General features: G+C 39.8%; 1 protein-coding gene across 5 annotated transcripts in view; it reads right to left on the reverse strand.

The window, feature by feature from the left end:
- Positions 1–15,699, reverse strand: part of MACROD2 (mono-ADP ribosylhydrolase 2) — a 2,109,916-nt gene that overhangs the window by 272,381 nt on the left and 1,821,836 nt on the right. The window lies entirely within an intron of this gene.

Here is a 15,699-nt window from a genome sequence, read left to right on the forward strand (position 1 = left end):
CAGACTGTTATTGGTTGAGGTTTCACAGCATCACACTGAATTAAGCAAAGCAAAATATCTCAATGGACAGCTCACATTGCCTAACTCTTTACCCAAATATCAGGAACTACTGGATGAACCACTGGAACCATCATTAGGACTGAAGCACAAAAATGCCTGTTTGATTAAATCAAAGTTCAAGAGCATCTCTAATGTAGCTGTTCTGCAATCTAATGCATATAAAGAGATAATAGCTTCTTAGAACATCAATATCAAGGTGTATGCAAACAACTCTAGGGAGAATTTCAACAATAAGAGTGGCATTAATTCCAAATGTTCTCTGAATAATAATGCAGAGTCTCCAGGTAACTCCTGGGATCCCCACAGGATATGACAATTAAAGGACCAGCTTAAATTGAATTATCATTGTTAGTCTCTGTGTGATCCCTACTTGCTGTTTCTTCCACTCCTCTCCAATCCCTCTTTGTTGTTACATTTTTTTCTTTTACTCGTAGCACCGCAATCTTTGATTAGATTGCATAGAATTCTCAGCACTTAAAGTTTCCATAATATTTCATAAAACCTAGATCCTTTATCAAGACAGCGTATGAGCTATAAATCTCTCTTCTTTCCATTCTGTCTTTGGTGGTCAGTTCCTTTAATTATGACTGGAAGTGGTTGTTGAAGATATTCTGCAACATATTCATACATCAGAGAAATAAGTAGACATACAGAACAAGGATCTGAGACTTTTGCTTTATTTAACCTTGCTATTGGTATGCCCGGGGTTCCCAGAATTAATAACTCTGAAAATACTGGTGGAGATTTAAGATTCAGATAACTGGACTTCCCATGTTTGGGCATCTAGTCCATCATCTGTCTCCTCTCAATTAATAGTCATAGACTAAAGTAGAGTCATCATACTAAAATGTGTGTTTCTTTCTCTACTTCTTTAGGCTCCTAGAGCTCAATTGTCCTTTAGTGGTTAGCTAACAAAAGAAGTTTGGACAACACTATCATCTGACTTTTGGGATAAAACAAAATATGGAATGACAATGAGAGAACTCATCCAGTGATTCTAAACTTCTCCATCTTCTCCACTGATAATGATATTGGTGATATTAATGACAATTAACTCTGTGAGTGTTTAATATGTGCCTAGACTGTTCTGTGTGCTTTATGCTTTAGATATAATATTCATTGCGTCATCACACTAGTGAAAGGTTAGATATTATTATCTTACTTTAAAAATAAGGACAATGGAGCACAAACAGATCAAGTAATTTCCCTGAGTTCACACAGATAAATGTCTGCAGCAGGGAAACATTAAACGTAGTAACAGACAACCAGCCATTCAGTAGCTGTATCTTTGCAAAGTTACTGGACTTCTCTGAGCCTTTCATTATCTGTAGATTCATGAGTTCACTCTCTCTCAGAGTTCAGAGAGATGTCACTCATCTCATATAAAACAGAAACAGAAAATGCTGTATCTGTTAAAGTGTATACCATAACCCATGTTCAAAATTTATGTATTCATTCAACAAACATTGTTTAGGCATCTACTATGTGAAAGGCTTCATGCCCAGCTGTTGAAGGTAAAGACATGGATGAAATATCCCAAGAAGTTCCCAGTCTATTCGGCAAAATAATTGTATACTGTGTGATCCAGTAAATTAGCCTGAAGTATAGTAGAATATCATATATGCAGCATTGGGAGCCCCTTCAGAATACAGAGGCAAAACGTGGAAAGAGCTTATTTAACTACATGGTTTAGCAATGCCAGTAAGGTATCAGGACTGAGTTTTTTTTTTTTTTTTTTTTTTTGAGACGGAGTCTCACGCTGTCGCCCAGGCTGGAGTGCAGTGGCGCGATCTCGGCTCACTGCAAGCTCCGCCTCCCGGGTTCCCGCCATTCTCCTGCCTCAGCCTCCTGAGTAGCTGGGACTACAGGCGCCCGCCACCGCGCCCGGCTAATTTTTTGTATTTTTAGTAGAGACGGGGTTTCACTGTGGTCTCGATCTCCTGACCTTGTGATCCGCCCGCCTCGGCCTCCCAAAGTGCTGGGATTACAGGCTTGAGCCACCGCGCCCGGCCCAGGACTGAGTTTTGATGAAAATACACAGGTGTCAGTTCCCCCAGGTAGCCACGGTCATGATTTTAGAAATCAAGGCCTATGCCAATGGCAGGTAAGGAGGTGAAGAAGCACAGGGCAGCAGACTGCATTCAGGAAACTGGGAAATGTAATATGACTGGATCTTTATGCCCATAAAGCGGAGTGGTACAAGAGGAACTTGGAGAGGTGGAAGTCATGATGGCCTTGTAGGCCACACAAAGAATTTTGGACTTCTCCCTCTACCTGTTGCAGGACCAGAGAACCAGGGAATAGATACAGTTGGATTTGCATCTTAGAAAGATGACTTTGGCAGTAGAGTGGAAGACCAGTTGCAGGAGGCAGACAACAAACCTGCAGTCAGGGAGAACAAATGAAAGGCAATTTCACAACCCAGACATGAGACAGTGAAAGAGAAATGCCTTTGTGGGCCTCTTCTGCACATTCCTCTTGTAAACAAGGTAAGAGGCCAAGCGTGGTGGCTGGTGCTCATAATCCCAGCACTTTGGGAAGCCAAGGTGGGTGGATCACCTGAGGTCAGGAGTTTAAGACCAGCCTGGCCGACATGGTGAAACCCTGTCTCTACTGAAAAAATAAAATACAAAAATACAAAAATTAGCCAGGTGTAGTGGTGCGCACCTATAATCCCAGCTACTCGGGAGGCTGAGGTAGGAGAATCATTTGAACCTGGGAGGCAGAGGTTGCAGTGAGTCGAGATCACGCCACTGCACACTAGCCTGGGCGACAGAGCAAGACTCCATCTCAAAAAAAAAAAAAAAAAAAAAGAATAAAATAATATAAAATAATGTAAGAAAGTTACAACAGGAATATGAAAGAGAAGGCAATTGGAGCATTCTGTTCTTTTAAATGAGATGGTTTTAATGGGATTTGGTTACTGATTAAGGGTTCTTGGTGAGAAGATGGCAGCATTGTAAGGTAAATACTAGGTTTCTCACTTCAGCAATGGGAAAGCGGTAGTGTCTCCAGATCACACAGGAAATATATGAGAAATATAAATTTGGGGTGTGGTAGACGAATGAAGTTCCAGAAGTGTTATGTTCACTGAGCTTTTGGGACATTTGAGTGGAACCATCAGGTCAGCAGTTCATCTTCAGCTTTGTGGAAAGATTTGCCGTAAAGATATAAATATGGAGGTTATAAGCACATATGTGTTGTTCAAAAGTATGAAGGAAGGTGATCATGTGAAGAAACAGAAAGTGATAGGACAGACAGGAAGAGGGACATGGAAAGATGCCTGAGAAACGTGAGGATTCAAGGAGAGCACAGAAGAGGTGGATCCACAGGAAGAAACAGAGCTGGTTGTCAGAGGTGGGAAGAGTGACCAAGAAGTCAACTCAACCAAAGAGTGGAATACCACATTAAATTGGTCTCACAAAGTGTTTATAGATAATAAATCCTCAAATTCCCTTCTCATGTTGAAATGGCATACTATCTAAGATAACAGTTCATTCATTTCAACCATTCTGTATTTTATAGCCTCTGTACCTTAAGTAAAATATTTAAGGTTCAAAGATCTTTTGCTAAGTTTTTGCCTATATAGGTAAATGAAATTCATCGAGGGATTAAAATAATCTAATCAAATCTTCTTCCAGGCCCTCAAAATCTGTGAAGCAGAAATTGCCCGGATGTCAACTTCAATTTAGCTGCAATTGTTCCTTTAAGAATGAAGTTCAGAAACACGTACAATATTTATGTGTCAATTATGAATACAATTTAAAAATTTTTAAAGAATAATAGAGCTCAGAGTAATATAGAACATTTAATAAATATACCATGATCAAATATATTTTGGTATATTATTTTATGCATGGATATAGAAACGCACACAAAGTTGGCTTCTGTGGTCTTAGAATAGACCTGGAAAAAAAATGGTTATGAGGAAAGTAGAGAGAAGTGGATAAAAGTACAGTTATTGACATTGGAATTAGATTAAATTAGGCTTGAATTTTTGACACTGCACTTTGTAGCTGTGCAAACTTGACCAAGTTACTTATCTTCCCTGAGGGTTTTTATCCTTTTCTCTAACATGCGTAAGATTGACCTCATGGGGTTAGTGGGATTATCACCTCAGGAAATTCACTCTTGGCACAGTGTCTGTGCATAGCAAACAATCAATAAATATTGGCCAAATACAGTACAAAGAACACTTGCATAGGAGTTGGGAGCCTTGTATTCTAAACCTGGCTCTGGTGGGGCACAGTGGCTCATGCCTGTAATCCCAGCACTTTGGGAGGCTAAGGCAGGTGGATCTCTCAAGAGCAGGAGTTCAAAACCAGCCTGGCCAGCATGGTGTACTGAAAATACAAAAATTAGCCATGTGTGGTGGTTCATGTCTGTAATCCCAGCTACTCAGGAGACTGGGGCAGGAGAATTGCTTGAACCTGGGAGGCAGAGGTTGCAGTATGCCGAGATAGCGCCACTGCACTCCAGTCTGGGCAACAGAGTGAGACTCCATCTCAAAAGAAAAAGAGAGAGAGAGAGAGAGAGAGAGAGAGAGAGGAAGGAAGGAAGGAAGGAAGGAAGGAAGGAAGGAAGGAAGGAAGGAAGGAAGGAAGGAAGGAAGGAAGGAAGGAAGGAGAGAGAGAAGAAAATCAGCTTGGCTCTGTCACTAACCAACAGCGTGATGAAAAAAAAAATATCATCATGTCTCTCAGTGGTCTCTTCATGTAGAAAATAGGAGAGTTGGACTAGATTAGTACTTTTCTAAATTTTACTTAACCAAACCAGCACTTTCTCTTTAAGTACAATCTTATATCTTAAAAAACTAAATAGAAGAGTAGCTGCTGCCCTGGTTGAAGTAGAAGAGTTTTAGAATATGTATGTGTGTGTAAATATACACAGTATACATATTCAGATATACATGTATATTTGTATATCATAACATATTTATGCTGTGGTAACAGGAAAATCCGTGTTCCTAAATTCTTATAACCTCCACAAGTAACTGCACCAGCAAAAGAGCAAAGCAGAACTTCCAGGCAGTTCCTTAAACAAGGACTGTTGTTTTTACAGAATCTAGCGTTGAATCACAATGAGCCGAATTTCAACTTTCATTCATAGTTAAATGGACAATAGGCAGACTAATCTATACTAAAGAGGCTTCCTTTCCTCTCAACAGTCGCATTCTTTTCATGTAAGCAATGCAATGCTAAGTACTTATAGTGATTGCAATCTCTTCCAAGAAAATTTTCTATGGCACTTAAATATAATCACTACCTAACTCAGGACAACTTGTGTCATCAATACACTCTCTTGTTGAGTAATCAAGACATGAAATTTAGTTTTGCTTTGGTTTCTTCTCACTCTCCTGTAAAACAGAAATGTAGTTTTGGAACGAATATGTTGCTGTTAGGCAGATTTGAAAATACGAACTTTTAAAAGGGAATGTTCTCATTGTCATGTAGTTTAGAAAGAGACCACTCTTGTAGGTGTGTGTACTAACAGTATCAATGTATATCAGCACAGCGTAACAGTTTAATTATTTTATTATATAATTTGATTTAAACGACTGCCAAGTTGACATTTTGGGTGGTCTGGAGTATGGTCAAGATGACAGCCTGGGATCCACAACTGGAAGAAGCCAGTACCAAATGGAGCAGAGAGCTGAGTCAGAATCAGCCAGCGTCAGTCAGCAAAGGCAGCCAGACAGTCCAAACTTGTCCTTCAGGTGAGAGAAGCCTCCTAGAAAACACAGCCCATCACTCCGGAGAACATTTTGGGACAGGACAGGGTCCTGCTTGATAAATAGAACAGCAAGGGAGGTACAGCAGGTCAGGGGAGTAAGGGAAGAGTGTCAAGAGTCAGATACTTGGGAGTATGTGTGTGAGGGGATGGTGGGTAAGACATGAACACATGGACCAGGTGAGTTCGTGTTACTGCCTAAAGAAGTAGCTGCTATTCAATTCTTGGGCATGTGTGTCCAAGTCTTCCAAGAGAAGCCAGAAATATGTATTTTTAAGTGAAAACTTCAATTTTGAAGCATTGTCAATAACTTCATTTTGTTTTTTAAAATACTGTGAAAATGGAAGCAATCTTATGCCAACCAACGTGAAATACATTTGCCCTAAGTCTTTACGTTTGAGATATCAGGCCTGGAATTCCAGACTTGTAGGTGTATGCTTATAAATTTGGCCCTGATTCATGGGTACTTTTCCAGTTTTGTTGTAATTTATTTCTTTGGATCTAAGTAAGCATCACCAAATTGCCCTAATATTTATGGGAGGCCAACTTTATTCTTACTTTGGCATTCCAAAGAAACTTCCTGAAGCTCAAGAAACATGGCAGTCTGTTCAAGGGTGGTCTTGTCTGCCTCATTATTTGACTTCTTCAAGATATCCTGGGATGAATTCTCTGACCTTCCCCTCACCCTGAAACAGCCCCATTCTTTCATTTGCCAAACATTTCACAATCTAGCAAAGTGTATCATAAAATATTTGGCTATTCTATATGTAAACTAAACATAAAATTCTAAGCCCCCCAACTGACTGAACAGATCATGTCTTGGCCAAAAGGACCCCACAGTAAGCTTGAAAACTGCTTTATTGGTCATAATGAAATGGGAGGTCAGACACGCCTTGTTACACCCCCTCCCTGGCTAATCACAATTAGGCTTTATTCCCTAAGGGCTAAACAGAAACCAGTTCTTTCCAAAGACCACAGTACTCATCTGCCTGTGGCTGCCCTTCGTTTTTTGCCTGATAAGAGAACACTGACCATGGGGTGGTTCTCTCCAGTCTATGGAGAATGTGCAGTCAGAGTTTTTGTGACCTTGGCTTCACCTCTTGATGTTAGAGCACGGAAAACACCACCCTCGGCTCATGCTTGTACTGCCATTTTTTGTAGAGAGACTCAGGAAGGGGCATAAAGCTCCGTTGGATCTGTGCACGTTTCTTCTATCACAAATATTAATGACTCCTTCCTCCTACAGCTTATTAAATATGTATATTCGGTCACCAGCTCAGCATAAATTCCTGTTCCCTTTGCCCCTCCTCAAAGTCTCCATTTCTGGCTTCTGACTGGAGGCTACACTTCTCAGCCTGTCAGAAGGGCCACCCTGAAAGCTGCAACCCTTTATGAGAAACAAACTGTCAGGCCTCTGAGCCCAAGCCAAGTCATCACATCCCCTGTGACTTGCACTTATATGCCCAGATGGCCTGAAGTAACTGAAGAATCACAAAAGAAGTGAAAGTGCCCTGCCCCGCCTTAACTGATGACATTCCACCACAAAAGAAGTGAAAATGGCCGGTCCTTGTCTTAAGTGATGACATTACCTTGTGAAAGTCCTTTTTCTGGCTCATCCTGGCTCAAAAAGCTCCCCCACTGAGCACCTTGTGACCCCCACTCCTGCCCGCCAGAGAACAACCCCCTTTGACTGTAATTTTCCTTTACCTACCCAAATCCTATAAAATGGCCCCACCCTTATCTCCCTTCGCTGACTCTCCTTTTGGACTCAGCCCGCCTGCGCCCAAGTGATTAAAAAGCTCTATCGCTGGCACAAAGCCTGTTTGGTGGTCTCTTCACACGGACGTGCATGACACAAACCTCTCCTTTTCAAATTTATGAACTTTGTCATTCTTAAATTTCCAGATAGCGTATGGCAAAGGAGCTAGGAGCACAAACCAACTTAACTGGGTGTGAGAAGAGGATCAAATCCAAATTCAATTTAAATTTTTCACATTTATATAGTCATATTGTTCTTAGAAAGTCATCAACACAATTTTTTTTTTCTCTGTTGAAGAAGAACAGAGGGGAAAATATCACTGCTCTCATGGAAAATATTTTTTTCCTTTTTTCCTCTGAAACTCTATTCTCCTAGCAGTTCTTTCAGAGTGGGTGGCAATGAAAATGCCCAGGTGAGGCAGTGCAGTGTGCTGTCCTCCTCCCTGGCCAGTGCTCCTCAGAGTTTCGCCTCACTCTCCAGTTAGTAAGAGCTCTCTGAAGTCTGAAGTGAAAGACTCTTCCCTTCTTTCACACTCAGCATGAAGGGAGGAAGCAGACCTTTACCAGGTCCTTGGGGAATTTGGACCCATCAGAATCTCTAGAAAGTGTTCAGAAGTAAACAGTTGATCCTTCAAGGGACAGCCTTTGAGATTTCAAAGTAAAAGAGACCAGGAAAACTCTAAAAAGCACAGTATAAAAAGGAAAATATACTAAATAGGAGTCACTGAGAGAAAAGTGAGTTCTGGAGGCCTAAGGCTCCCACTACAGGGGAGCATTATGAAACAGCAATTAACATAACTCTCTTGAATTCCTTAGAGTCTTTATAGCTACTTTCCTATAACTTCCCTGCTTTTACATATATATAACTTCCTCCCTTTAGGCACCAGTTAATACCTCCATTAAAACTCCCCAAAACCAAAAGCAAAGTGGTTTCAAAACAAGTGGTTGCAACTGTTTTAGAGCGCAGGAAAGAGAAATGGCAGAATCCTTTGACCTCCAAGGGAAACTATTTTATTACATTAAAGAAACACAGGAAGAGAGAAAGAGAGAAAATATTTTCCTTTTCAGGAGCCGTGAATTCATGTAGATTTTACTACGTGCAAAATGTATATCAATATTGCTTTTCTTTGATGGAAGACATTTGATTCATTGCTCCAAGGAAGATGTTAAAAACAAAACAGCAGCAAAATATTGGGAAAAGAAACGAAATGAAGACTGTATCTCCTCATCTTCTTCTTCCTTATTTTGCAAACTTTGAGATCAATGGTGACTCTCTTTTAAGGACAATACTGTTCATAACATCTACTTGAGGGAAGAGAGAGACCCTCTCATATTGTTTAATATTGTTTTGTACTCAGAAAAGGAAAGAGAAGTGAAACTAAAGGCAGGTAGCCTGGCGCCTAGGAACCAGAACCGAAACCAAGGAACCAGACCCGAAACCAGGCCTGGGCCTGCCTGACCTAAGCCTGGTAGTTAAAAGACCCCTGACCTAGCAACTGATGTTATCTATAGATTCCAGACATTGTATGGAAGTACATGGTGAAACCTCCCATTCTGTTCTGTTTCACTCTGACCACTGGTGCTCGCAGCCAGTGTCACGTACCCCCTGGCTTGCTCAATCGATCAGATCATGACCCTCTCATGTGGACCCCTGTAGAGGTGTGAGCTGATTAAAGCCACTCCCTTCACTATCTTGGTGTCTGAGGGGTTTTGTCCGCAGCTTGTCCTGCTACATACTCACTATTTTGTATTTTTTAGCATTTGAGGATGTAGCTAGCACCTCCTAAAAGAGTATCTTTTATCAGCTGTCTTCAGGAAAAACAACCAAAACAAAACTATAAACACTGCTTGAAGTTTATAATGCTTAGGTTATCAACCTGTGACTAAAATGCTGCACGGTTCCATTAAGCGTCAAAATAAATCACTGTAATATACTTGGCTAACAGGGCTTGGACTATTAGGATGAGTTAAAAGGGAATTGATCTGATTAATTAATTAGTAATAAGATTTTAGACGAAAGCCGTGCCTTTTCAAAGAGCTCCCAGTGCTTTGTAATCATCATCTTACTTTTTCCTAGATGATTAAGAGAGTAAAATGAGATGTCAGAGCCCCAAATCACATAGCTGATTTGCAGCAGAATCAAGTTTAGAATCTCTGTCCCCTCATTTTAAATAATATGTTCTAAACACTGAATCATCATATTTCTCTGATTAAAAAAAATAGCACTCCCTGATTTACAACTTAACATCTGTGACATTCTAAAACTGTATCATGTCACTTGAGGTCAAGTGAAATCACAAAACAAAACCAATTATTTGTAGACAAGATAACTATTATTTAATCATCTGATGGAAATGAGGTTCAAAGTAAGAGCAGATGAAACAAAGTACAAAAAAGGATAATAGCAACCTCCTGATTATCTGGTAGGGCTTTTACTACCTCTGCATCAAAGAAGGGATTTAAACGACTCAAAAGGAAGATATTTTGAAATACCACTGGTATGGTTTGGCTCTGTATCTCCACTCAAATCTCATCTCAAATTGTAATTACCACCCATTAAGGGGGAGGTGATGTGCTCTCCTCGTCATAGTGAGTTCTCACAAGATCTGATGTTTTCTGTTTTTTCCAGGAAATAAATATCTGTTATCAACGCTTAATTTCTTTTTATAAATTTATTTTGTACTTAAATCGATTTTGGGAAACAGGTGGTGTTTGATTATATAAGTTCTTTAGTGGCGATTTCTGAGATTTTGGTGCACCCAATAGTTGACGGTTTTATAAATGTTTAGAAGCTCCTTTCTTCTCTCTCCTGCCACCATGTGAAGAAGGTCCTTGCTTCGCCTTCGTCTGCCGCCATGATTGTGGGTTTCCTGAGGCTTCCCCAACCACGCGGAACTATTAAGCCTCTTTCCCTGAGTCCGGGGTATTTCTTTACAGCAGTGTGAAAACATACTAATACAACCATTCTAATCACATATTTAATATTAGAATCAAATCATAACAGTAGCCAAAACAGCTTTTGGTGTGCTGTGAATCTATGATTACTTAGCTTCCTTGCCAGTTGAGAAAGAGTTAAATGACCGAGAAACTTAGCTCTGCTATAGCCCTATGACCTTGAAAAATTCATGTAATTTTTCTGAGCCCCAGTTTTCTCATCTACAAAATGCTAATAGCATCACTTACTATGTGGATTAAGTCATGTATTACTTGAAAGTGCTGAGTAAATTCTGTGTTTCTCTAGTGATGAAATATTGTAACATCATAGGTACACAGTCCTTAGTTTTTAGGAAAAATCTACACAAGCTTAGGCCAAAGAGCTTGACCATGCGTTAACTCTGCCTGGGGCAGGATGAAATCATGGCCTCATTGAATACAAAAGAAATATTTTATTTATTATTATTATTATGTTTTTTGAGATGGAGTCTCGCTCTGTCGCCCAGGCTGGAGTTCAGTGGCGTGATCTCGGCTCACTGCAAGCTCTACCTCATGGGTTTATGCCATTCCTCTGTCTCAGCCTCCCATGTAGCTGGGACTACAGGTGCCTGCCACCATGCCCAGCTAATTTTTTTTTTTTTTGTATTTTTAGTAGAGACGGGGTTTCACCTTGTTAGCCAGGATGGTCTCGAACTCCTGACCTCATGATCCACCCACTTCAGCCTCCCAAAGTACTGGGATTACATGCGTGAGCCACCATGCCAGGCCCAGAAAGATTTTAAAATTATTTTAGATGTGTAATTATAGGGTCATATATTGGTAAACAAGAGAGATTTCTAGTCAAAGCTTGCAAATAACAATCTCAAAATTGTATCTGTTCTGCCGATGCTTTGTTTTACTCAGACATACATATTATTTTAAAGTAAGCTGCTTTCTAACTTTTTTTTTAATAGAAAACTTAGACAAAAGACTGTGACTTTCTATCTCCCCTCTCTGAAAATCAAACTCTGGCAGGGCGTGGTGGCTCACATCCATAATCCTAGCACTTTGGGAGGCCAAAGTGGGAGGCTCACTTGAGCCCAGGAGTTCGAGACCAGCCTGAACAACACGGCAAAAACCCATCTTTAAAAAAAATAATAATAATAAATAATTAGCCAGGCGTGGTGGTGTGTGCCTGTAGTCCCAGCTACCTTGGAGGCTGAGGTGGGAGGATCACTTGAGCCCAGGAAGTAAAGGCTGCAGTGAGCTATGATTGTGCCACTGCACACCAGCCTGGGCGACAGAGGGAGACCTTGTCTCAAAAGGAAAAAACAAACACAACAAGAAACATTTGTCCCTGAGGCTGAGTCTCTGCTGCCTGATTTTGATGGTGTGTTCCCTCTGCTGTTTACTTAATTCCTATCCATTTCTGGAGGCATTTCAGTGTATGATACTTGTAGCAGAATATGGAAAATTGGATTATTGTTCTGCAAATATCTATGGCTTTTCCCTCCTACCCGTGGACAGAACACATTCTCATTCCTCATTGATTTGGAGTTTGATCACAAGACTTGCTTTGGCCAATGGAATGTCAGCAGATTGGACATGAGAAGAAGGTTGAAGTGTGTTTGGGTGTTGGGCCAGGACCTGTGTTTATACTGCTTGCCAGGAGGAGGGTGTGTCCCAGGAGGTGGCCCCTTTATCTAAGGGCTTAGATTAAGACACAGGGAGTGGATTTGAGCCCTTCTTTCAGGATCTTAGCCTGAAGCCAAGGTTGAGCAGACCTAGCCTAAGGCAGGTCTGCTCCAGCACCCCTGAATTAAAAAAAACAAAACCTTGTTGTAAGCCACTGAGTTTCGGGAGGGTCTGTTACGCAGCACTAGCGTGCCAATAGCTGACGGATACCCTACATTATTGTTTTCTCTGTCTCTCTTTCTCACTGTTTGCGAGTTTGTGTCTTTCTTTTAAGTTCCTGACGAGAGTTGAGAACAAGAGTGAAATAGAAAAGCTGTAATAGAGTCAGAGATGAGTAAAAATGGGAAAGTCTTTCGGAATTATTTCATCCAAACCCATCATCTCTCCAGAGAAGTGAAGTCAGTCTTTCAAGCTTAGCTGGAATCTACTTTTCTTAGTCCTGATTCAATGATCTTTATGTCCACCACAATTCTTCCTTAGACTTAGAAAGGTTTTGCATGACCACTGATAGAGGAAACATCTCTTTCTTCTCAGAAGATATAAAGAAGCGGGGGTAAAATTAGAAATTTGTGGGCAAGGCTGGATGCAGTGGCTTATGAAGCAGAAGGATTGCTTGAGCTCAGGAGTTCGAGGCTGCAGTGAGCTATGATCATGCCAATGCACTGCAACCTGGGCAACAAAGCAAGACCCTATCTCTAAAAATATATATATATAAAAATTAAAATAAATTTAAAAAATAAATTTATGGGCAAGAAAACCTAGCATTCCTTTCCTTCAAATGCAAAACTAAAACACATCATTATGTGGGGGCGGGGGGGTGCACTCACACACATGCATGTGTGTCTACCTGCAAACTTTAATAATTTAAGGAATGTGAGCCAGTTGTTGATGAAAATACATGTATTTTTAATTTACAAACAACCTCTCAGGATGAGATTCACAGATGTAAAACTTTTCTGACCTTCCTTATTTCTTGTACACTCACTCTCAAACACAAATTTTAAAATCCTTTAAACTCTTCGAACAGAAGTAAATATACAGATTCAGTGTTACTTTTCATAATAACTTTAACTATATATACAGTCATGTGCCACAAAACGATGTTTTGGTCAATAATGGACTGCATATTCAGTGGTGGTCTTGTAAGATTTTAATGGAGCTGAGAAATTCCTATTGTCTAATAATGTCATAGCCATCATAATGTCAGAGCACAACTACTCATGTGCACTATTATCATTGCACAATTATTCATGTGTTTGTGGTGCTACTGGTATAAATAAACCTACTGCACAGCCAGTCACATAAAAGTCTAGCATGATTATGTACATACATAATACTTGATAATAAACAATTACATTAGGTCGGGCGCGGTGGCTCACACCTGTAATCCCAGCACTTTGGGAGGCTGAGGCGGGCGAATCACCTGACGTCCGGAGTTTGAGACCAGCCTGACCAACATGGAGAAATCCCGGCTCTACTAAAAATACAAAATTAGTCGGGCATGGTGGTGCGAGCCTGTAATTCCAGCTACTTGGGAGGCTGAGGCAAGAGAATCGCTTGAAACCAGGAGGCGGAGGTTGCGGTGAGCTGAGATTGTGCCACTGCACTCCAGCCTGGGTGACAGAGCGAGACTCTGTCTCAAAAAACACAAAAAACAAATAAAAAAAAAATTATGTGACTGGTTTATGTATTTACTATATTAAACTTTTTATCATGATTTTAAAGTGTACTCCTTGTGTAATTAAAAAGGTTAATTGTAAAACAGCCTCAGGAAGTTCCTTCAGGAAGTATCCAGAAGAAGGTGTCATTATCATAGGAGCTGACAGCTCCACGAGTACATCACCCCTGAAGACCTTCCAGTGAGACAAGATGTGGAGGTGGAAGACAGTGACATCGATGATCTTGACCCTGTGTAGGCCCAAGGTAATGTGTGTATTTTTGTTTTAGTTTTTAACGAAAAAGTCTGAAAAGTGAAAATAAATACATACATGAAAATTAATAATTTTAAAAATGGAAGAAAAGCTTATGGAATAAAGATACAAAAAAATAAAATATTTTTGTATAGCTGTACAACGTGTTTGTGTTTTAAATTGTGTGATTACAAAATAGTCAAAAAGTTAAAATAAGTTAAAATCTATAAAGTAAAATATGTTACAGTAAATTAATTTATTATTGAAGAAAGAAAAATATTTTTTCTAAATTTAGTGTAGCCTGAGTGTACAGTGTTTCTGAAGTCTACAGTAGTGTGTGGTAATGTTTGAGGACTTCACATTCACTCACTACTCACTCACTGACTCACCCAGAGCAACTTCCAGTCCTGCAAGCTCCATTCATGGTAAATGCCCTATAAAAGTGGACCATTTTTATCTTTTTTAACCATATTTTTACAGTATCTTTTCTTTATTTTTTTTTTTATAATAATACTTTAAGTTCTAGGGTACATGTACACAACGTGCAGGTTTGTTATATATGTATACATGTGCCATGTTGGTGTGCTGCACCCATTAACTCGTCATTTACTTGAGGTATATCTCCTAATGCTATCCCTCCCCCCACCCCCTCCCCACAATAGGCCCCGGTGTGTGATGTTCCCCTTCCTGTGTCCAAGTGATCTCATTGTTCAATTCCCACCTATGAGTGAGAATATGCAGTGTTTGGTTTTCTGTTCTTGCGATAGTTTGCTGAGAATGATGGTTTCCAGTATCTTTTCTATGTTGAGCTATGTTTAGACACACAAATGTCACTGCACTACAATTGCCTACCGTATTCAGTACAGTAACATATTGTATAGGTTTGTAACCTAGAAGCAATAGGCTATACTGTATTGCCTAGGTGTGTAATAGGCTATAACATTTAGGTTGGTATAAGCACAGTCTATGATGTTTGTGCAAAGATGAAACTGCATAACATGACATTTCTCAGAATATTTCCCCATTGTTAAGCAAAGCATGACTAGACTACACACACACAGAGACACACACACACACACACAGCCTCGTTTTCTTTTTGCAGTGACTTTAATGCTATATAATGCTAATAAACTGGTATTAATGTCACTTCCCTGAATTAGTTTCTCTCTCTCTCTCTCTCTCTCTCTCTGTCTCTCTGTCTCTCTCTCTCTAGAATATTTTATTGCTTCCATGAAAGGATACTTTTATTTTCTCTATTGCCTATGTTTTTTGCAACTGAAGCTAATATGCTACCTAATTCTAAGATTTGATACAGCTTTATAAATAATGGTTGCTCATAGACTTAAGAAAAACTTTCAGGTTTTCAATTTCAAAGGATGAAAAAATTTTACTTAACAAAGAAATAAGCTAACACAGGGGTTGTGAATGTCTTTGGCAATCAGTGGTTAAAGGGATTAGCAGAGATCCCCTGAGAGGAAGAAAGAACTTTATGCAGTGAAACAGAAAAAGAAAAATCATTTAGAGTAGAACTTCAAATAAAAATGAGTCCAGAGAGAAACAATTTCAGATTTGGAAAATGAACAAGGTAGACAAGGTACTTGAAAATTGTGAAATATTTGGCTTGTAAACATGA

The sequence above is a fragment of the Macaca fascicularis genome, chromosome 10 (genome assembly GCF_037993035.2).
Source record: "Macaca fascicularis isolate 582-1 chromosome 10, T2T-MFA8v1.1".
In the NCBI taxonomy this organism is placed as follows: domain Eukaryota; kingdom Metazoa; phylum Chordata; class Mammalia; order Primates; family Cercopithecidae; genus Macaca; species Macaca fascicularis.